Raw genomic sequence first — 23499 nt, forward strand, 5'->3', positions numbered from 1 at the left:
ATATTAGTTTCCTGTTACTGTGAGAAAGTTAGTAGCTTAAAACAACGCAAATTTAATGTTTTTAAAGTTCTAGTAGTCTGATATCCAAAATCAGTTTCACTGAACTAAGAGTAAAGTGTCTGCAGGATTGTGTTCCTTCTGGAGGAACTAATAAAGAATCTGTTTCTTTGCCTTTGGCAGCTTCCAGAGGCCACTTGTATCCCTTGGCTCCTGGCCAGTTAAATGGGAATGGGTGGAGGGGGCATCTACCAGTCATCTAGACTAGGTTATGCTGTGTAACAAACATCTCCTAGATCTTAGAAGATTTAAGTTTTATTAAAGATAAATTAAGATCAGCCTGGGATTTCTTTGGAAGGAATGATGCTAAAGCTGAAACTCCAATACTTTGGCCACCTCATGCGAAGAGTTGACTCATTGGAAAAGACTCTGATGCTGGGAGGGATTGGGGGCAGGAGGAGAAGGGAACGACAGAGGATGAGATGGCTGGATGGCATCACTGACTCGATGGACGTGAGTTTGAGTGAACTCTGGGAGTTGGTGATGGACAGGGAGGCCTGGCGTGCTGTGATTCATGGGGTCACAAAGAGTCGGACACGAGTGAGCAACTGAACTGAACTGAACTGAAGGCTTCTTTCTTTCTTATAGTAGGCCCATAATTGGTCAGCTGAAAATTTTGCTTTCTGTCTCCTTACTCCAGAACCCAGGCTGATGGAGAATTTACCATCTGGAAAGTGGCAAAAGAAGAGAGAGAGTGAGATAAAAATAAACATTCATTCTCATGGCTTCTGCATTGTTTTCACTTATATATTATTAATCTAGTCAAATTTCACAGCCATAGCTCAGTTCAAGTGAATGGCAGGTGCAATATTACCATACTCCTGAAAGAAAAGCAGTCAGAAAACTTTCAGGGATGATGACCATGCCTAAAAGAGGGTATTCAAGAAAACAGGGTATTCAAGGGGGGTATTCTGGACCAGAGATCAACACGTGGAAAAACTGGAGGCCAAGAAGGAACTGCAGTGGCTCAGAAAGGCTGAAGCCCAAATGCACTTACTATTTTAATTTTTCTTAGCATCCTGATATACTGCCCGTCATCTCCATCTCATCAATACCTGGCACCAGGCTTTGGCACAAAATCACTGAAAGAGAATTGAGTGCCTAAGTCAGAGTGGGTTCCATCTGAGTCCAAGAATGGAGGTCCTGCCTTTGGCAGTGAGGCCAACATTTCTTATACAGGCCTCTTTCCTATCCCCACACTGAACTAAGTCAGGGCAAAAGACATTGACTTTTTGGCCAGACAGGATTGTGGAATATAATTATTATTTATTTAAAACTCATTACCTGCAGGCCTTTTGCATGGAACCAATTAAGAAAGCTCTTAAAGAAGATAAAAATATTATACTTGGTGTGGCTCAGTTTTGGGAGGCCCTTCTAATGTGTTAGAAATCCCCATAGGTACTGATAATTTTTTTCATCTCTCCCTTTTAAAACCAAAGCTGCTGCCAGGGAATTTGGCTCCTGGTGATAAGCACTGGTTGTGGTTTCTCTCTCTTTCAAATAAGATTATGGACACCCTGAAGGTGGGGTGAGGCAGGCAGTGGGAACTGTGAGGGAGTGTTGGGCACTTATGCCGGTTCAGGTGTCAAATTTTACTTGTCTGGGTTCTGTTTCCACCGAGCCCCACTCTCTGCCATCACGGATCTGTTATATATGCTTACTGGAAGGGCCGGCTCTGTTTCCAAGAAATCTCTCTGACTTGGGAACATCAGGATGTAAAAGCAGACGGCGGGAGGGAAGGCCAGTTTTAGATGGAGCCAGCAAAGGTGCTAGGATTTCAATCTCCCCGAGATTCAGAGGCCCACAGCTGGAGGCCCCAAGACAAGGCTGAGTGTCTGGTTGACTGCCCCACCACCATGTCATATAGAGCTCTCTCTCTGAGCTTCATTTTCCTAGTAATGGGTTGGACTCTATAACCTGTGGGCTTCGCTGGTGCCTCAGATGGTAAAGAATCTGCCTGTAGTGTGGGAGACCCAAGTTTGATCCCTGATCAGAAAGATTTCCTGAAGAAGGGCATGGGAATGCACTCCAGTATTCTTGCCTGGAAAATCCCCCCAGACAGAGGAGCCTGGCAGGCTATAGTCCATGGGGTTGCAAAGAGTAGAACACAACTGAGCGACTAACACTAGAACCTGTAGCGCTGAAAGGTCTCTTCTGCCTATAACATGTTCTAAGACTAAGAAAACACTTGATGTAGCAAAGTATGAGCATTCCTTCACAGGAGACTCATTTTTCTGGATAAAGACCTCACTTCCATAAAGAGTCACATCAGTAGACTTTAGCGGCAGTTTTTGGGATGTTATTGAGCTTCCCTAGATAGCTCAGTTGGTAAAGAATCTGCCTGAAATGTGAGAGACCCAAGTTTGATTTCTGGGTTGGGAAGATCTGCTGGAGAAGGGATAGGCTACCCACTCCAGTATTCTTGGGCTTCCCTGGTGGCTCAGCTGGTAAAGAATCCACCTGCAATGCAGAACACCTGGGTTCAATCCCTGGGTTGGGAAGATCCCCTGGAGAAGGAAAAGGCTACCCACTCCAGTATTCTGACCTGGAGAATTCCATGGATTGTGTAGTCCACGGGGCAAAAAGAGTCAGCCATGACTGAGTGACTTTCACTTTCACTTTAGCAGCAGAGTGTAAAACACAGCACACTATTCCTTAGCAGAGCTCTGTGGAAGCATATTAAGCTCTGACTGGAGAAGAAAAGTTGTCAAGGAAATGTGCACACACGGGCCCCTAACTGGGCTAGTGCTCCTCTGGGTTTCCAGAATTGTTTAAATGTGTGCCACTATACAGGCAAATACTACTCCTGTTTTCCATCTTTCTAGCTGTTTCAAGGCTTAATCTTCTCACATGAGCCAGCCTCTATCAAATGGCAGGAGGTACAATGGGACTTGGGGGCTAGAGGTAAAGAATCCACTTGCCAGTGCGGAAGATACAAGAGATGCGGGTTCAGTCCCTGGGTTGAGAAGATCCCCTGGAGAAGGGAATGGCTACGCACTCCAGGATTCTTGCCTGGGGAATCCTATGGACAGAGGAGTTTGGCAGGCCACAGTCTATGAGGTCACAAAGAGTCGGACATGACTGAGGGACTGAGAGCACACAGGGTGACTTGTGTTTACCCTTTCAGAAACCTACAGCCAGAGGGAGAGGTGATCTCTGCATTATGAACGAGTTTCTGTCACAAATGTTTGGGCTGTATTGGGAGGCAATATTGCATCGTGCTTCCAAGTTCTGGAACCTGCCTGAGTTTAGAATCCAGTTCCACCATTTGCTAGCTGTGAGGTCTGGGTCAACATAGAATGTAAATTCAGGAAAATTAATGGTAATTATATCAAAAGTGTTCAGTTCAGTTCAGTCGCTCAATCATGTCCGACTCTTTGTGACCCCATGAATCACAGCATGCCAGGCCTCCTTGTCCATCACCAACTCCCGGAGTTCACTCAGACTCACGTCCATGGAGTCGGTGATGCCATCCAGCCTTCTCATCCTCTGTCGTCCCCTTCTCCTCCTGCCCCCAATCCCTCCCAGCATCAGAGTCTTTTCCAATGAGTCAACTCTTTGCATGAGGTGGCCAAAAGTGTTGGTGAATATTAAATGAGAATGTATATGCCCTGCAAACATACTTGATAACATTTCTTAACTTCTCATTAACATTAAGCCAAGGTCTGAATTAAACACTTTTTATGTTAGTTCACTTGGTTCTTCCAACAATCTCTGAGTCGGTACTAGGACTATCATTCCCCATTTTACAGATAATGGCATGAAAGCACAGAGAAGTGACTCCTCTGAGTTGACATAGTCATTGAGAGGAAGTTTGGGAATGAATCCAGGCAGTCTGGCTCGAGAATCTGCCCTTAACCTCTAGCTCTGATAAATGTTGGCTATTAATGCTAATGTAAGTGTTATCTTATTTGAACCTCTGGTACTGCTGTTTTGTTACTCAGTCTTGTCTGCCTCTTCGTGACCCCTATAGCCCACCAGGCTCCTCTGTCCATGGGATTCTCCTAGGCAAGAATACTGGAGTGGATTGCCATTTCCTTTCCCAGGGGATGTTCCCAACCCAGGGATCAAACCGGCATCTCCTGCTTGGCCAGCAGATTCTTTACCACCGAGCCACCTAAATAAGAGTGGTTACTGTAAGCCATTTGCATTAAAGGAGGCACTGAAGCTTGGAGAGGTTAGGTGTCTAGGTCCAAGTACCTGGCAAGGTGTCTAGGTCTCTCTGTACATGGCAAGATCAGTGAACTTTCCATTGACCTCAACTTCATGGACTGTCTGTCAAATGAAGCAGAGTACACTAACCACCCAAAGGGCTACTCTTGAATTGGGCCAGATATGCACCCTGGGGGCACGAACCAGACTGTTTCTTACCTGTTATATCATGGTGCTTCCTATGAATGCAGGCACCTGGAGTAGCCACAGCTTCTTGTTTAGTTGCTCAGTCGTGTCTGATGTTTTGTGACCACATGGACTATAGCCCACCAGGCTCCTCTGTTCATGAGATTTCCCAGGCAAGAACTGAGTGGGTTGCCATTTCTTTCTCCAAGGCACCTTTCTAACCCAGGGATGGAATTCACGTCACCTGCATTGGCAGCGCATTCTTTACCACTGAGCTACCAGGGAAGCCCATATCCACAGCTTCCCAGGGCTGACCCCTGGGCCTGATCTGGGCTGGAAGCAAAAATCCCAACCCTGGGGCCCACACCACACCCAGAACCTCTGAGGTGAGGCTTAGCAATCTGGGTCTGACAAGCTTCTCAAGTGATTTTGTGTGCAACCAGTTTGGAAACCACAGCCCCAGCAGAGCTGAACCCAGATCTGAGTGACGCTATCTGCTAGGTGGTGAAGAAGTAGGCTATGAGAGAAGCTCGGTCATAGGGGCCCCAACTCTGATGTCAATTGTTCACTCTGTCCCTTTGGACTTATTGACAAGAGGTAACTCAGCCAACGTCACTGTGGGTTTCTTCTAACAGGAAGCCCGTAGTGCACAGGGTCATAGCAAGGAGCATATGCTCCAACACCTTAAAAGCCTGAACATGAAATCTGGCTCCTGAGTGTGAGTTTTCTTTTCCTTGCCAAAGTTTTGTGAAATCACCTTCTCAATTGTGATGGACGATGCAGAAAAGAGAGATTGACTCTAAAGAGTCCTAGATGCTCAATAGAGACTTTTTGGGTTGAATCTTAGCTTTCTTGTGGCCTATCTGAAATCATCATGGTTTCTAAATGCTTCTAATGTTTCTTGATGTTGCTGATGATAAGGTATTTCCACTAGTTTCAGAAACTAGGTATCTGAAACATCGTTATCTAAAGATTATTTTTAAAACACACAAGTCCTCGGCTTCTCCTTCTTGAGTCAGAAATCTGTATCGTGGTAGATTTTCTCCCTAAATCTGCGTAAAAGGAAAGGGGAACCTGAATTAGCCCATTTTAAGGTTCTATCCAGTGTAGGGGGAGGCCCCTTATCTGTTCCCCATTGTTTACTGGTCATCTTTTACAACTTAAAGATGTTAATCTGAGAAGCTCTAGGGGGTCCTATACCAATTCCAGTTAGCAGAAATCTGGATTTCATAAAATACATGGGAAATGTCTTACATGGGATTCCATAAAATACATGGGAAAGATTATCCAGGTTGGAGAAATAAGTCCATTAGTTATAAATGGTAATTTATGTCGCCATGATTCCCCTCAGAGAAACTATACTACATTGTAAGGAGCTCAGTTATTTTCTGGTTTCTGTGTAAATGACTTCTCATAAAAACAAAATAACATAGAATAGAATAAAATAAAATGATTTCTAATTGTGACTTAGCTCTCCTATGGTTTGGCTCCAAGGAAGGAATTATACCAACTCAGACTGGCCAACCTGAACATTTAGGTCTATTTATGTTTCCCAATGGAAATGAATAAACTGATTTTCTGTGTGCTTCTCGAGCTCATAGGCATACTGATTAGCCTGAGTCAGGTTGAACTCTAGGTACTGACAAGATGACTTTTTTCCCCCAAAGCATCTTCCTTTAGATGATGTCAAGCAAGGTCTTCAGTTCACAGTCTCTTGAGTGATCTCAGCTCTGAGCACTTGGCATTGTGCTATGTTCTGCTGAGGATACAAAAGCAGAACAAGGAATTGTCTTTGTCTCGAAGGAGTTTGCAGTCTTGCTGGGAAATAAGCGCTAATATACTAATGAGTTAAATCAGTATATAAGCACTAATATACTAACTAAATACTAATAAGATGCATTTCAGAATTGTATAAGTTGAGACATGATCAGATGCTGGATGGAATATATCCAAGTGGGGTTGGAGAGGTGAATTGGAGACTGGGGAACAAGGTTTTTGAAGAAGTGCGGTGGTCAGAGGAAGAGGTCATTACAGTCTGGAATTAAGATGTTTCCAACTGGATTGGCCCCCATTGGGATAGGGAGGCAGGGAGGAGAGAGGGTGGCTGGTCATGCTGGGAGATGGCTCCCAGCAGAGTTGTGAGAGTGGGTCTGAGAATGAAATGATTATATTCAGGCTTCTCTCCCAGGGACCATTGGGTAGGCCATATGCCTGTCACATGATCGGTGGCCTCAAATCTGAGTGTGACGTAAAATCTTTCCAGGATGGTCAGTCCTTAAAAATAGCTATCTTCTGCTCCAGCCCAGTATAACCTTCCCTAAAACGCCTTGGGAGCAGTTCTTCCAGATTTTATCTAGGGATATGTCCTGTACTTTTCCACTCATAATTAAGTAGTTGAGTAATTATTTGTTTAATGGCTGTCTGTCCCACCAGACAGTAAGCTTCATTAAAGGAAAAATACTTAGCACAGTGCCTGACTCTTGGTAAGGACTCAATAAATGTTGTCTATTTTTGCACCTTGAGCTTCATGAGTATGAAACCTGTTTTTGTCCAGTCGTCACTGTATTGCCAGGCATGATGCCTGGAATGAGAGAGGGCCACCATAACAGTGCTACTGGATGAGCGAACTCTTAATTGCTCCCCCCAACCCCAAACTACTTCTGTAGTCTTTCCAATTTCAGTAAATGATTGTTTCATTCTAGGAGTTCCTCAGTTCAAAATCCTTACTAATATTTTTTACAAAATCCTTACTAATCCTAACCTAATTTTTTTTCTAAAATTAGGTTTTAGTTCCTTTATAATGTTGTGTTAATTCCTGCTAGGCAACGAAGTGAATCAGCTGTATGTTACACATACCCCCTCCCTCTTGAGCCTCCCTCCCACCCAGCTTACTCCCATCCCACCCTTCTAGGTCATCACTGAGCTCTGAGCTGAGCTCCCTGAACTGTACAGCTGCTTTCTGCTAGTTATCTGTTTTACACATGATGGTGCCCATACCCCAATCCCAATCTTCCAGTTCATCCCACTACCATCCATCCCCATGTCCACCACGTATCTGTTCCCTACTTCTGTGTCTCTAATTGTGTCCTGCAAATGGTTTCATCTGTACCATTTTTCTAGATGTACCATTTTCCAAATACATGTGTTAATTTATGATATTTGTTTTTCTCTTTCTGACATACTTCACACTGTATGACACTCTCTAGGTTCATCCACATTATTACAAATGATCCAACTTCATTCCTTTTTATGGCTGAGTAATATTCCATTGTATATATGTACCATCTCTTCTTTATCCATTCATCTGTTGATGGGCATTTAGATTGCTTCCATGACTTGGCTATTGTAAATAGTGCTGCCATCCTTGACTGCTTTGTTTCCCAGTAATGCCTGTTGCAATAGCAACATCTCTCAGCTCTGACTTCAGTAGTTATCATTATTTAAATATCTATCTCCTTTATTATATAATTCATGCATACATGCTCAGTCATGTCCAACTCTTTGTCACGCCATGGGCTATAGCCTGCCAGGTTCCTCTATCCATGGGATTTTCCAGGTAAGAATACTGGAGTGGGTGACCATTTCTTACTCTAGGGAATCTTCCTGATCTAGGGACTGAACCTTCATCTCCTGCATTGGTAGGAAGATTCTTTACCACTGAGCCACCTGAGAAGCTCAATAATTACTATTAATCAATGCCTTCTGAGGACTTCTTTTATGACCACTCTACTGCAGACAGCCACCATTTCCCAGTTGTGCTGTGGCTGGAGGCCTGCTAACTCTTCCCCTCATTCCTGTACTTTAATCTCCCTTTAATCTCCCCTCTACAGAGCAACCAGAGTAGGTCCTTTAAAACATAATTCAGAACATAACAAACCTCTGTCCACTCACCTTCACCTGGCTTGCAAAATCCTATGTGAGCAACCCTCACTGCCTTTCTGAGCTTCTGTCATGACCCCCTTGCTCTCTCTTGCCCACACTGTTCTTACTCTCTAGGCCATGGGGTTCCCTTCCCCTCAGCTTTTGCCCCTGCTCTTCCCGCTGTCTGGAATTCTCCTCTCAGCCACATGGCTCCCTCCCTCCTTTCTCTCACGTCTCCATCCAGTGAGACTGCCTCTGACCACTCTGTTTAAATTAACAGCTTGTCCCCTCCAGTACTGTTACTCCTCTACCACACTTTATTTTTCTTCACAGCTCATATCAACACCTGTCAACTGCATATTTATTTGTTTATTGTCTGTCTCCACTCTGTAACACCCAAGATGAACATCTATCTATTTTGTTCAGTGTTTATATATCCAGCACCTTAATTAAGTCTGGGCATTTAGTGGGCATAAGATCTTTGTTGAATATATATGAATGAATGAGTCAATATACGTCTGTATGTCCATGCACAAACACATGCTCATAGCCTACACGCACTTCTGTGTAAGGGTTTTTGAAGTTTACTTGCCATGTCCCAGGAACTATTATAAGCCCTTTACTTAGATGTTTTTTATTTTTATTTATTTATTTTGTTTTTTAAAATGATTTTACTGGAGTACAAATGCTTTATAACATTGTGTTAGTTTCTGCCGTACGGTCAGGTGAACCAGTTATATGTACACATATGTCCCCTCCCTCTCGAGTCTCCCTCCCCTGCCACCCCCATCCCTCCCCTCTAGGTCATCACAGAGCACTGGGCTGAGCTCCCTGTGCTATATAGCAGCTTCCCACTAGGTACCTATTTTATGCTTGGGAGTGTATATATGTCCATCCTACTCTTCCAGATCATCTCATCCTCCACCCTCCCCCCCACCTCCCGCCCCCACTATGTCCACAGGTGTCTCTCTCTCTCTCTCTTTTTTTCTTTACTGGGAATCCTTTACTCAGTTCTCCAAAGGTTTGTATGCGCTCAGTCATGTCCATGGACTGTAGCCCGCCAGACTACAGTTCCTCTGCCCATGGGATTTTCCAGACAAGAATACTGGAGTGGGGTGCCATTTCCTCCTCCCCACAAGTCCATTTCCTACGTCTGTATCTCTCTCTGTTCCTGCCCTACAAACTGGCTCATCTGTACCATCTTTGTAGATTTCATACCTATGTGTTAATATATGATATTCGCTTTTCTTTTTCTGGCTGACTTCACTCTGTAGGACAGATCCATCCCTAGATCCATCTGTATCACTACAAATGACCGAATTTTGTTTCTTTTTCTGGCCTTGTACTATTCCATTCTAGATACATACCACGTCTTTTTTATTAATTCATCTGTTGATGGGCATTTATATTGCTTCCCTTACATGTTTTAAAAATCCTTACAGCAATCTAATAATGTGAGTGTTGTCATTGCTGTTTTGCCAGGGTGAATGAGAAGCTCATTGAGTAACTTGGCCAATAACTCAGAGCTAGAAAATGGGGAATCTGGCTTGTTTTGAATGACTCCAGCCATCAACTTTCACTGCCCCAGAGTGTTTTGTCCAACCTAATTGGAACACGGTAAACACGGATGGCTGCCTTAAGGTTTCAGCAGGTTTAAGCGTGATGTTGAAACAACATGCTTGTCTGTCAGTCAGAGTGAGGTTGGAGCAGTCCTTACTTTCGACAAGTCAAAACGACTCCCCTGGGTGACTAAGCTGAACACCTACCTTAGATTTTCCCTTTAGGAGGAAAAGGGAAGCAGAGGCGTGTGAGAGGGAAAAAGGGAAAAGTTCCTCTGGCAGGGGGCCACACTTTCCCGTCAGGACACTCTTGACTCGCCCCTCACAGGAGTCATTACTCATTCGGGGAAGCTGCGTCGCAGGGCACAGACTCTTGACACAGTCCAAGTGAGATGCTGAGGGAGGAGGAGACAGAGTCACAAAGGGGTGGACCCAGAGTTGACTTTGAGAATTTAGTTTTTTCATTAACGCCATCGTGAGAGGTTGCTCGGCAACTGACAATTTACTTGGAATCTACTACGTTGATGTACTGAGTCGGCTGTTCTTAATTTGGGGTCTGAACATTCTTCCTGTTCTCTTCCTGTTCTCAAGTTCTCAGAAACAGAAGGGGCGTGGACTGCGGTTCTGGGATGAGCAGACTCTGAGGCTTGACTGATGGCTGGACTAGAGAGCATTTGGGGATAGGATTGAAGATCAAGTGTTGATAGAACTTCTGAGACCTAGTGCGTGGCAGAACTCCAGGGTCTGGTGAGTCACAGAGCTCCGTTATAGGCCTCTGAGGACCCAGGCATGGTGGGTAAAATCTGACCAAATGTGATGTTCAGAAGGCGTCACAGAGGGACTGAGTCAGTCCTGGTAACCTCATCTCCAGACATCTTGCTAAATACATCATATCTTTCTGTCAGGTTTAAATGATTGGTTTGATTTTTTACCTTTAGCATTTTTGCCTCAGAAACAACCTAGTCTTCCATGTGAGGCTTATGCAAAACAGCTGCGAATGTGCCAGTTTCTGCTGGGAACTGGCACAGGTTGAGGGCTAGAAGATTTCCAGGTTGTAGATACTGAGTTGCTGGGTGTCAGCTCTCCAGAGCCCGAAGCCCAAGCTGGGAAATCACTGGGCTCTTACCTTCCCTCTCAAACTCACACTCAAAAAAGGTTAGGTAGCATTGCAACTGGTCACCTGATGGGTTCCATAAAGTCTGCCAGACTGTGGAACATTTGTGGGCAGGGACTGTGCTTTAATCATCTCTGTATCCACCAGCCCTGGGTCATTAATATGCACTCAGCAAATATTTGCTAAGAGGCACTGAATTGGGTACTGGAAGTTTTAATTTTTTGTCTCAGCTTTATCATTGACTTGCTCTGTGACTTTGGGCAAAGCACCTGACTCTTCTGGGATTCAGTTAGCCTCTCCAAAGTAAAAAGAGAAACTTGGGTTAGCTTATCTCTGTAATTTCATGACTAAAGCTAATAGGGATTGGAGATAGAACAGGTAGTCATCTATTCTAGACTCTTATTTCCAAACCACATAAAATAAGTCGATTAGAAGTCAAACTGAGCAAAAAAGAGCCAATGCATTATAAAGTTCAGTATGAAGACCTAAGAGTATCACGAATCTTCTCAGAGGGTGACTCTTGCTTGAGATACTTACAGGTTAAAGTGAGACAGATACCCTTTTGGCAAATAAGGAAACTGAGGCATGGTTAATCAGCTTGCCCACAATCACACCACCAGCAAGCAAAAGAGCCAAGATTCTACTGTTTGACCCTAGTGCCCACACACTTTGCTGTAATTAGTATTACACGGTTTGGTTTATTTCTATTTTCTTTGGCTCAGAAGTTGCTGAAAATTGCTTCTTTTATTGTTTGTTTTGGCTAAACTCGTGTGTGTGCTTGTGTGTGTGGTGTGTGCATGTATGGTGTATGCATGCTGGGTGTGCATATCCATGTGTGGTGGAATTAATCTTTGTATAAACAGCAAAAGAAAAAAGGTTTCTACAGATCTTCTAAAATACTAATAATTAAAAACAAACCTGTTTTCGATTTTTGACAAGTTCTAGCTTTTACGACAGTCAGCATGATGGAATTACCCATATAGATGGCAACAGAATGTACATGCCATCTCTGCTTTTGCCTTTAGAGTCTGTCCTGGTGAAATGCATGCACTTTGTGGTCATGCCGTTCCACCCTCTGCTTTTGCTCACGTGTTTGCTCTGTCTGATTGCCCTTCCTAATCTCTTTGGCTTTTATTTATCTTTCACGTCTTATCTATTAATAGGTGTCATCTCCTCCACAAAGCCCTTTGGAGTCTACACTCTGGGTTCATTGTCTCTCCCTTTATTCCTAGAATGTCTGTGGGCTTTCTCTCTCAGCATGATGATCTGCTTGTATATCCATTTCTCCTTTCAGCCTAGGACTCTTTGATAATAGGGCCCATGTTTGCTTTGAATAGATACACATCAAATGCCTGGTGACTAGTACCGGAGAAGCCCTTTGAAAGCCATGAGGCAGGTAGTGGTGGATTTTCCACCACTAGTGTGGAACACCCCTTCCATGGATCTCCATGTCAGCTACAGCCAACACTTCTGCTAGATACCAAAGCCCCAAACCTAAGAGTTACCCCTGAAAGTCCTCCTTTCCTTCTCAGCCCATGTCATATCCATCAGCAGATCCTGAAATGCGTCTTCAGTCTGACCATGGCCACCACCTCCAAATCTACCTCTGCAGTTCAAGGCATTATTTCTCATCTCCTAGTTGGCCTCTCTGCTTCTACCCTTGTCAATCCCCTAAAGCTTATTCTGCATAGAATGGATGGTGAGATTCCTGCTGCTGCTGCTGCAAAATCACTTCAGTTGTGTCCGACTCTGTGTGACCCTATAGACAGCAGCCCACCAGGCTCTCCTGTCCCTGGGATTCTCCAGGCAAGAACAAAGCAAAACAAAAACCCCTAAACAGATCATAACTCTGCATCACTCACTTTCCTCCCCTCTGTAGTTTTCTATGACACACAGAGAACAATTGAACCCTCGATGCCCTGACTTACAGGCTCTAAAGGCCAAGGAAACACTCCAGTCACCTTCCCACCTCATGTTCAATGTCTCTGTTGCAGTCCCACAGGCTCAGGTTATTCCCCAAGTTTCCACAAATCACCTGAGCTCAAGGCCATTGCAAAATAGTTGATCTTCATGCCTGGAATACCATTCCCTCACTCTTCACCTGACCAACTCCTGCTCCTTCCGAGGAGTCTTGTCCTTTCTTTGTTTTAAAGTGAGGTATAGTTGATTTACCATATTATATTAGCTTCAGATGTACTACATAGTCCGTCAATATTTTTATAGATTATACTCCATTTGAAGTTATTGTCAAATAGGGCTATATTTCCCTGTGCTGTAAAATATATCCTTGTTGCTTATTTATTTTATACACAGTAGCTTGCAGTTCTTGATCTCTTACTCCTGTCTTGCCCCCACCCTCTCTTCCTTCTTCCCACTGGTCACAGTTGGGGCCTTTTCTGACCATTATCTAAAGTGTCATGTCCTCCGTGTCAGGACACTTTTCAACATGCCACCTTGATTCAATGTTCTTTACATCTGACTGCCTTCAGTATTTATCTTATTTTTTGTTGGATAAAAATTGTTTGTTGATCCCAGGTATGAGCCTTGGGGGGCTTCCCAGGTGGCTCAGTGGTAAGGAATCAGCCTGCCAATGCAGGAGATGCAAGAGACACGGGTTCAATCCCTGGGTGGGGAAGGTACCCTGGAAGAGGGCATAGCAACCCACTCTCATATTCTTGCCTGGAGAATCCTGTGGACAGAGGAGCCTGGTGGGCTATGGTCCATGAAGATGCAAAGAGTCGGACACGACTGGAGCAACTGAGCACACACAGCCGATTGTCTATGTTGTAATAGTTTCACGTGTACAGCAGAGTGACTTAGTCATTCATTTTCCTATTTAGACTGTTACACAATATTGAATAGAGTTTTCTGTGCTATACAGTGGGTCTTTGGAACTTTTTACTTACTGAGGAAGGATTCAAATACATTGTTTGTTTAATCTTGAAATAACATTGCTTTTTTATATGAGTCCTTCAGGTTATTTGGGTAGGAAAAGTTAACTTCATAAAACATGGTCTTTCTCTAAATTCCTGGATCACTGGAAATGCCTTCAAGGTGGGGAAAAGGTGATGTCAACAGGTCAATACTTATTGAGTAGTGAATCTTCAGATTTACAGAGTACTGCAAAAAGTTGCACCGTCTGTATTCTCAGAGGGTGTGTACTGACACTATAAAACCCACACACAGGAGAGAGAAATCCACAGAGGTGCAAGTGGGGAGAAGGATCTACAGTCTGGGTGGAGCAGAGATTCGGGATAATGGGGCAAGTTCCAAATTCAGTGGATAGGTTATCAAAATTACCCTTGACATTTCTAAAAGGGACTGTGGATCATAGAATGCAAATTTTTGTTCATACCATCTTATGACAGTAGCATTTCTGATTGTGTCTATGCAATCGATAGGGACTGAATGGTAGAAAAATATGTATCCTTAAATGCTAGAAGGACTTCCCAGGTGGCACTAGTGGCAAAGAACCTACCTGCCAATGTAGGAGATGTAAGAGACGTGGGTTCCATCTCTGGGTTGGGAAGATCCCCTGGAGGAGGGCACAGCAACCCACTACTGTATTCTTGCCTGGAGAATCCCATGGACAAAGGAGACTGATGGGCTACAGGGTCTACAGGGTGGCAAAGAGTCAGACACCACTGAAGGGACTTAGCACATATGCACACAAATGCTGGAATCATACTCATGGGCAGTGAGACACTGAAATTATGAAGGCGAGTGCTCACTGAGACAGGCTGAGGCCGCTTGCTCCCCGTCTTGTTCTTTCTAGAGCAGATATTTCCTTGACAGAATCTACAAAGGTATTCAATTTGTTCTCACTCTCTCTCTCTGTCCTCTGAACTCACAGAGGAGTATGTGCATGGTATATGCTGTATATTTAATATGATGCACATATTCAATACACAGCATATACCATCAACTAGAAGCCTTAAATTTTGAATGGGAAAGCTTTGGATTTGAGCCTGCAAAGTAAACACTGACCAGCTCTTCCCAAAACCCTTTCCTTTATCCTCCTGGAATGCTTCTCTGAGCCTCTCATAATTGGACAGTCACATGATGGAGCTCTGGTTGATGGAATAGAGGTGGTGGAGTTGCCTGCCACTTTCAGGCCTGGCACACCACTTCCATATTCAACGTTCCATATCTTTCAGTCTGATGCCAATGACCAGGGGCACCTTGGAAAATCATATGTTAATATGTTGTTTTTCAGTCACTAAGCCCTGTCTGACTCTTTTTGACCCCATGGACTACAGCCTGCCAGGCTTCCTTGTCCTTCACTATCTCCCAGAGTTTGCTCAAACTTATGTCCATTGAGTCAGTGATGCCATCCAACCATCCCATCCTCTGTTGTCCCCTTCTCCTCCTGCCCTCAATCTTTCCCAGGATCAAGTTCTTTTCCAATGAGTCAGGTTTTGGCATCATGTGGCCAGAGTATTGGAGCTTCAGCTTCAGCATCTGTCCTTCCAGTGAATATTCAGGGTTGATTCCTTAAAGAACGATGAATATGGTGGAGCTAGAAAATCAGAGTTAAATTCCCTAAGTGACCACTTGGAGAAGAGCCACCTACCACTCAGGAACCCCCATCTTGGACTCAGGTGAGTCAGAAACCAGTGTATATTGATTGAAGCCACTGAGATTTAGGGGTTTGTATGTTACAGCATTGCCTTTTGTAGCTCAGTTGGTAAAGAATAGGCCTGCAATACAGGAGACCCTGGTTCAATCCCTGGGTGGGGAAGATCCCCTGCAGAAGAAAATGGCAACCCACTCCAGTTTTCTTGCCTGGAGAATCCCATGGACAGAGGAGCCTTGTGGGCTACAGTCCATGGGATTGTGAGAGTCGGACACAACTTAGCTACTTAAGACTATTTATATGACTTGGTGCCAGTTACTTAACTTTTCTGTGTCTTGGATTCAGCATCAGTCAGGATTTCTCCCAGAGGAACCAGCGTGAACCCTTAAAAGCTGTGATTGAGGAAGTTCAAAGAGAAGACTGTTTGCAAAGATGCAGGCAGAGCTAAAGGACCCTCATAAGGAATGGTGAAGCATCTCAGAGCTAGTGACAGTACAAGCATTATCACTCTGAGCCTGGGATGGAGGACAAGCAGAAGAGTCATTTCACAGAGCTTGGAGAGCTGTTATTGCTGTAGGAAAGAGCTGCCTGGAGGGAGCTGTAACTTTCAATGGAAGATTGCAGCCAATCCAAGTTCTGGCAGGAAAAGAGTTGGAGCAATAAAAAGCCAGATGTCATCCTCCTATCTTCCAATCTCCCTGCTGGCTCCCATGGACTAAAAGCCTACTGGAATCCAGAAGGCAAGGAGCTCATTGATGTAGTCCATAAAAGTCAGTTTCCTAGGGTAAGGGTCAGATTGAGATGGGTGGAGAAAAGATCTGAAGGGGCAAATGAAGACTTTGAAGATAAGTTTCCTTATCTACAAATTGGGAATTCTAACCACCTATCTTATAGAGATTGTACTGGAGGTTAGGGGGTATAGGTAATAAGTTATGAATAAGATACAAGTCTTATTTCTCCTTGTCATCTGCTGCTGAACCTTAATCCACTGATGTCTCTTTTTAAAGTAAGTTTTTTCATTGATTTTCTTTTGGATGTCATTGTTATTCGGTTTGTCTTAATCTCCCAGAAATGTCGACATGACATGTTTCCCTAATGCCAGATTTTTCAACACGAATTTAACTCTGGTGTTTCCTTGAGGTTGGCGTCTTTCCTGCTTTATGATTTATTTTTGATCATAGGTGAGGCTTGAGAAAATATCCAATTTCAGGATCCTTGGAAGATTCTTCCTTCTTAGTTTCAGCCGCTTGTTGTTATTTTCAGGGTTATGTTGCCAGGACTTCCCTGCTCCTGACTCCAGGCAAGAGCCATGCTTGCTGCCACCTGGGTTTCATCATTTCATGCTTCATATCTGCTTCTGGGTTTGTTAGATAAAGTTACCTTTTCATGAATGGGAGAGGAGTGGACCTTTCCAAATAAAGCAATGGGAGATCCGCGTCCATGTGAGGCAGGCTTGGTGTAATGAAGAGAAACTGTCAGCCTTAGGTTCTAATCCCTTTCCAGCCTCTTACTTGCAGTATAACCTTGAAAAATCCCTTTTCTTGCTCTGAGCCCTATTTTCTTCATTTGAAAAATGAAATTTCATTGCACTTCTCTCACTGGTTAGATGTGGAGAGATAAAATGAAATATGTATGTATAGAAGACTAGACACATTGCTTGGTACATAGCAGGCATTCAGCAATTCCTGTAGACAAATCAAAATCTCTGAAGTCCAGTGGGGATCCTCAACTTCTGATTATACTGGAGCTTAAAAGGAGCTGACAGGTACTCTGGGCGTACAAATATTGAGTCCCCCCAGGTGAAAATTGTGCTCTTTATTCTAATTGACAGTCTTTTTGTCTTTGTTGTAAGCATTACTAAAATTTTTCTCGTGGGTGAATTGAGTCCACAGATATCAAATCTACTTCCTAAGATTCTATGATGGTAAGATGGGAGCTGGAAAAAACGACATTAAAAATTACGTAAAAATCCTAATAAATCATGCAAAAATCCCTATTAAAATATTTTTGGCTGAATTATTTTTCATTTTTATATCCTTCTTGTGTGATATAGGACATGACGCTTGCCCTGAGTATTTCTGGAATATCTTGTCATTCGGTAAGTCTGAGCTCCAGAATCACTTAGGTTAAAACAGCAGGGACCTGTGTCCAAACTACAGTCCTGCCCCTGACTTTGAGGAGGTCGTTCACACAACCTTTTGTGCCTAAAAAATGAACATCACTATGCCCTTTATCTCAAGATTTGTTTACAGATTAGGATAACAATGTAAATAAAGTTCAAAGCAGTGGGTAAGGAAGAGTGCTCAGCAGTGGTAGCAGTTATTGTTGAAATACGTGCAACGTATTTCTGTGCAACGCTACGGACTGTAGCCCGCCAGGCTCCTCTGTCCATGGGACTCTCCAGGCAAGAATACTGGGGTGGGTTGCCATTTCCTCCTCCAGGGGATCTTTCAGATCCAGGGATTGAACCTGCGTCTCTTACATCTCCTACCTTGGCAGTTGGGTTCTTTACCACTAGCGCCATCTGAGAAGCTTATTGTTGACAAGGGGCTATTATCAAATCAATGTAGATCTGGAAAAAAGGCTTATGGAGTCCACTACCTTTACTTTATGTCTGGGGAAACTGGTGCTGAGAAAGGAGAAATGTAACACACCGAAGACCAACCCATTATTTCATAGAACCGGGTTTCCTGAGGTCCACTGTAATTTCTTGGCACTACCATTTCATACAGAAGCGCCACCAGTGGACAGACAGCAGTAAGCCATGTCATCAGGAGATGCAGGACAGTCTTCAGACTTAGATGCCATCTGTTAAGCACTGCAAATTTGTACAAGTGCCCTGACTGCCACCAATGCTCCTGCTCACTACTCCCCATCAAGTTCCAAATAGCCTGAGGATTTTGTTGCCATCCGTTGAAAAATGTCAGCTTTTCATGATGCAGTTTCAGACCAAATTCTGCAAGAAATGTTTTCACCCTCCCTTCCATGGCCTCTGAGACGTAGGTCTGGCACACAGTTGAAAGATAAATTCTATGTTTCCATAAAAATAAAGGATTTGCATCATGGGGAATGGTTAATGCTCAGTTTTTTGTAGAATATGCTAGAAATTGGAGGGACACTGTGACTATGCTTTCAGTGGTCAAATAAGATGTCTTGAAGAAAAAACACCACCACCAAGAAGGACTCTGCTGCTGCTGCTAAGTCACGTCAGTTGTGTCTGACTCTGTGCGACCCCATAGACGGCAGCCCACCAGGCTCCCCCGTCCCTGGGATTCTCCAGGCAAGAACACTGGAGTGGGTTGCCATTTCCTTCTCCAAGAAGGACTCTAGGAGAAGGTAAAAGGGAGGGTAAATCAAGAATTTCGTGAGGACCTACAGTGGATCACACATTTTACCATGCTTTTAAAAAAATTATTACTTCATTATGTTTATTTTCCACTGAAAGTTCTGTGAGGATATGGCTCTATCTTATATTCTCATCCATAATTAACACAGTGCCTAAAACTTTGGTCACCTAATGTGAAGAGTCGACTCATTGGAAAAGATCCTGATGCTGGGAAAGATTGAAGGCAAAAGGAGAAAAGAGATTCAGAGGATGGGATGGTTAGGCAGCATCACCAACTCAATGGACGTGAATTTGAGCAAACTCTGGGAGACAGTGGAGGACAGAGGAGCCTGGCATGCTGCAGTCCATGGGGTCGCAAACAGTTGGACACAACTTAGCCACTGAACGATAACAACAAAGCATGATTAAATGTTTGTTGGGGAGTAAATGTGCTAGAAGCTCTTTACAAGTGATCTTTCCAAATCATTTCAGTCACTTTGTGAATTAGAAATTATCCCCACATTGTGAATGAAAACACCAAGATTTAGAGAAGCTAACGGATGTGTGCGTTGCGTCAGCGACAGATCTGGAATCCCAATCCAGGGGCCATGATTCCTGAGTCCGTTCTGTTTCCACGGTGACCTGCTGCCTGACTCTTTATGGGAGACGTCTCTACTTGTGGTGCACATTACTGGCAGGTGTTCTTTTCTGTAGTGATTTCCTGTAGATTGAAGGGAAATGGCTCTACCTCAGAGAACCACAAGGCTGAATGTGTTGAGACAAAAGGAACTTACCGGACTGATTCTTTTTTTGTTTTGTTTTGTTTTAACTTTTATCTCATATTAGAGTATAGCTGATTAACAATGTAGAGCTAGTTTCAGGTGGACAGCAAAAGGACTCAGTCGTACATAGACATGTACTCATTCTCTCCCAAACTTCTCTCTCACCCGGGCTGCCACATAACATTGAGCAGAGTTCCCTGTGCTATTCAGTAGGTCCTTGTTGGTAGTCCATTTAAAATATAACAGTGTGTACAGGAAACCAGAAGTTCATTCTAAGTCTGTGAATCTCTTTTTGTTTTGTAAGTAAGTTCATTTGTATCATTTCATTCTAGACTCCACATATGAGGGGTGTCATATGCTATTTCCCCTTCTCTGTCTGACTTACTTCCACTCAGTATGACAGTCTCTAGGGTCCATCCATGTTGCTGCAAATGGCACTATTTCCTTCTTTTTAATTCTGGTCTGATTCTTTACTGTTGAGGACTGGAGTACTCTGCGTGAAGATATAAGGGGGCTTAGTCCACCTCTTCCCCGACTGCTTTCTTGGTTGTTGGGTAGTATATTGGTTATCTATCATGCATAATAGACCACTCCAGACTTAGTGGCTTAAAAACAACACACATTTATTATCTCACTATTTTTGTGAATCAGGAATTATGGAGCAGCTTCCTTGGGTGGTTCTGGCTCAAGGTTTCTCATGAAGCTGTGGTCAAGATGACTTCTGGAGGTGTGGTCATCTGACCACAGGGGCTTGACAGGGGCAGGAGGAGCCACTTACCACAATGGTCACTCACACTTCTGTTGGAAATGGCCTCAGTTCCTTGCTGGTGGTTGATGAGAGACCTCAGTTTGTCACCAGGTAGACCTTTCTGTGAGGCTGCTTGAGTGTCCTCACAATATGTCAGCTGTTTGCCCCCACAGTGAACCAAAGAAGAGCAGGAAGGGAGCCACAGTGCCTTTTATTACCTAGTCTCAGGGTCAGACACTCTCACTTTTGACATATTCTGTTCATCAGAAGCAATTCACTGATTCAGCCTACACTCAAAAGGAGGGGAATTAGTCTTCAATGTTTGAAGGGAAGAATCTCACCGGATTGGTGGACATGTCTTAAAGCCACTACCATGGGTTTGGCAGGTCATCTATTGTATCTGACACTCAAATACTCTATTTCCATTCCTCATGGGTGTTGCCAAGACACGGGGCTTTGAATAAGGGGCTGTGTTGGAATCCTGAGTAAATATTCCAAGTCTGCAAGCTTTGTTTCTCAACCATAAAATGAATTTCATATCAAACCAATTTGCCAGGCTTTCTGGGTGGATCAGAGGTCATAGAGATAAAGCTGTTTATAACGTGTCTGGCACAAGGTAAGTATTCAAGCAATGGGCTCCTCGGTGTTCTTTCACAAGGCAACCCCCCTCTTCCCAGTCCTGAGATATGTCTTTGTCAGGATACTGAAATCACACACACACACCTCGGAGTCCCTTCTGTCTCCACCACACCATCCTGCCAGCTTTCACATGACAGTCATTTTTGCTTCTGCACTTTGGATTACAGTTACTTGTCACAAAAATTAGATTCCAGAATCAGGATACAAGTTGGAAAGGGAACTCAGATGTTCTACAATCTTGCCCACATTCTCATGGTTAGTTGCCATTCTCGAGTGTTTCTGATAAGAGAGACATCGGATTAAATCCAAACTCCTGAACTTGCTATGCAGACAGCCTTCCCCCCCTTTCCTCAGGGTCATTAGCTTCCTCTCAAGTGTATGGTGAGGCTTAAGTTAGATAAAGTCTGTAACTTTCTCAGTGAACAGTAGCTTTTACTCTCACCATAAGTGTGGTTAGCTTCAGTTCCTTTAAGGTCTAAAATATTTAAAATATCACCTGGAAAAAGTCCATATATTAGGGAGCAGGGGTTGGGTGGGCAGGTGTACCACTTTTTCTTAAGAATCCCCAAATGTGCTTGGGTGAGATATTGGGATACAGAGAGATAAAGGGGTTTCTGTAGGGATACAGAGCGGTAGAACGCTCACTGTAATCTTCTATTTTTGTCTCCAGATAATGGCAGACAGCCCACCCTGGTGAACTAGCTGATGAATGGAAAGCCAGCTTGTGTTATTCAGGTACATACTGATAGTAAACACAGAAGACTGGCAGCCCAGAGGCCTTGACATTGATGAAATTACTGATGAAACTGCGTTGGATGATTATAAAGTCAATCTGCTTGAAATCAAGACATCACAGCAGAACAATTTCCTTGGTTCTGTTGTGTCATTTATCACCATTGTTTGTCTCCTTGTTGGCGTTAACATCAATAATTTATCATAATGCACATTTCCCTTCCAAGCTCTTTCCTGTCTGATGTGTGGAATCTCTTGCTATTAACTTGAGGGGCGGGTGGAAATGTTAGTTCTTCTTACATCACTGCTCCTTCTGAACTGAGAGCTTTTTCAGCGGGGACAGGCAAATTGGTAAAAGCTATTCCATGTCGGACAAAGACTGTTTTCCTTGCTCTGTACATCTGTATACACTGTCAGTTGTCATTTAAGGTGCTCTTCTTCTGGGGTTGGTGGTGTAGGGAAGCGGGCAGATATGTTAAATCTAAAGCAGGTAGAAGCAACAATTCTTGGGATGGCAGAAACCACTAGTTGCATTCCAAGATCTGTTCTCCCTTTCTGCCTTAGTACCTCTGCCTTACATAATCTCCTTTTTAATGGGGTAGCAGCGGGCACATAGCTGAAGACTATATTTACTAGTTTGCCATGGCACTAAGTTATGGCCAATGAGAATTAGCAAGAGTATGATGTCAAATTTGGGAGGAAGGCTCATTAAAGGAAACTGAATTTGCTGGCAGCCTTTCACCTCTTACCCCATTACCATTTTCCTTCTAGCCTACAACACAGATGTGATGGCAAGAGCTCGAGGGCCACCCAGGACTGTGAGATGACACTAGGATAGAAAGTGCAAGTTATGAGGCCAAGCAAAGTGAAGCAACCTGGGTCCTGATGGTCATCATGCCACTGTAGCAAGCCCAGACTTCCTACCTTGGGAAAATATTTAAATAGCTGAATTACTTAAATCATGGGGTTAAACAAATGCTTAGGTTTTCTGTTATATGCAGGTGATGTTAATTTTAAGAGAAACATTTGGGAGCATCCCTCGGTCAGGAAAATCTTCTGGAAAAGGAAATGGCAACCCGCTCCAGTAGTCTTGCTTGGGAAATCCCATGGACAGAGGAGCCTAGCAGGCTGCAGTCTATGGAGTTGCAAAAAGTCAGATACAACTAAGCATGCACACACGCACGCACACACACGCACGCACACACACACACACACACACACAGATGGGAGGGAGAACTGGAGATGGGGAGGGAGAGGGAAGATCAAAGAAGACTCTCTGGTTCTTGGTTCGTGTGACCATGTGGGTGCTGTGCTCAATCACTCAGTCAAGTCCGACTCTGTGCGGCCCCATGGACTGTAGCCTGCCAGGATCCTCTGTCCTTGGGGATTCTCCAGGCAAGAACACTGGAGTGGGTTGCCCAGTTGCCCCTCCTTCAGGGGATCTTCCCAACCCAGGGATTGAAACCAGATCTCCTACATTGCAGGCAGATTCTTTACCATCTGAGCTATCAGGGAAGCCCAAGAATACTGGAGAGGGTAGCCCCCGACCATGTGGGTGCTGATCGCATTCAGTGAGAAACAACGCACAGAGGAAAGACATGGTTGTAAGAGGAGGGGATACACTTGGTTAAGCAAGAAGGGGCTGTGGGACTTTAAGGCATAGGATTCTCATAGGCAGCTAGATATGAATGTTAGGGGCTATGAAGAGATCATAAGGGAAGAGCCATAGACTTGGCCATAACTATAAAGGAGCTAGATGTATTGAGAA

The 23499-nt window shown here is 43.9% G+C and overlaps 1 long non-coding RNA gene across 1 annotated transcript; it reads left to right on the top strand.

Moving 5' to 3' along the window:
• The first annotated feature begins 10328 nt into the window (after nucleotides 1-10328).
• Nucleotides 10329-21961, top strand: LOC133260344 (uncharacterized). Its single transcript, XR_009740766.1, has 2 exons — nucleotides 10329-10562; nucleotides 21670-21961. It is a non-coding gene; the product is annotated as an uncharacterized LOC133260344 (long non-coding RNA).
• Nucleotides 21962-23499: the final 1538 nt, after the last annotated feature.

This window comes from Bos javanicus, chromosome 14, assembly GCF_032452875.1.
Source record: "Bos javanicus breed banteng chromosome 14, ARS-OSU_banteng_1.0, whole genome shotgun sequence".
In the NCBI taxonomy this organism is placed as follows: Eukaryota; Metazoa; Chordata; class Mammalia; order Artiodactyla; family Bovidae; genus Bos; species Bos javanicus.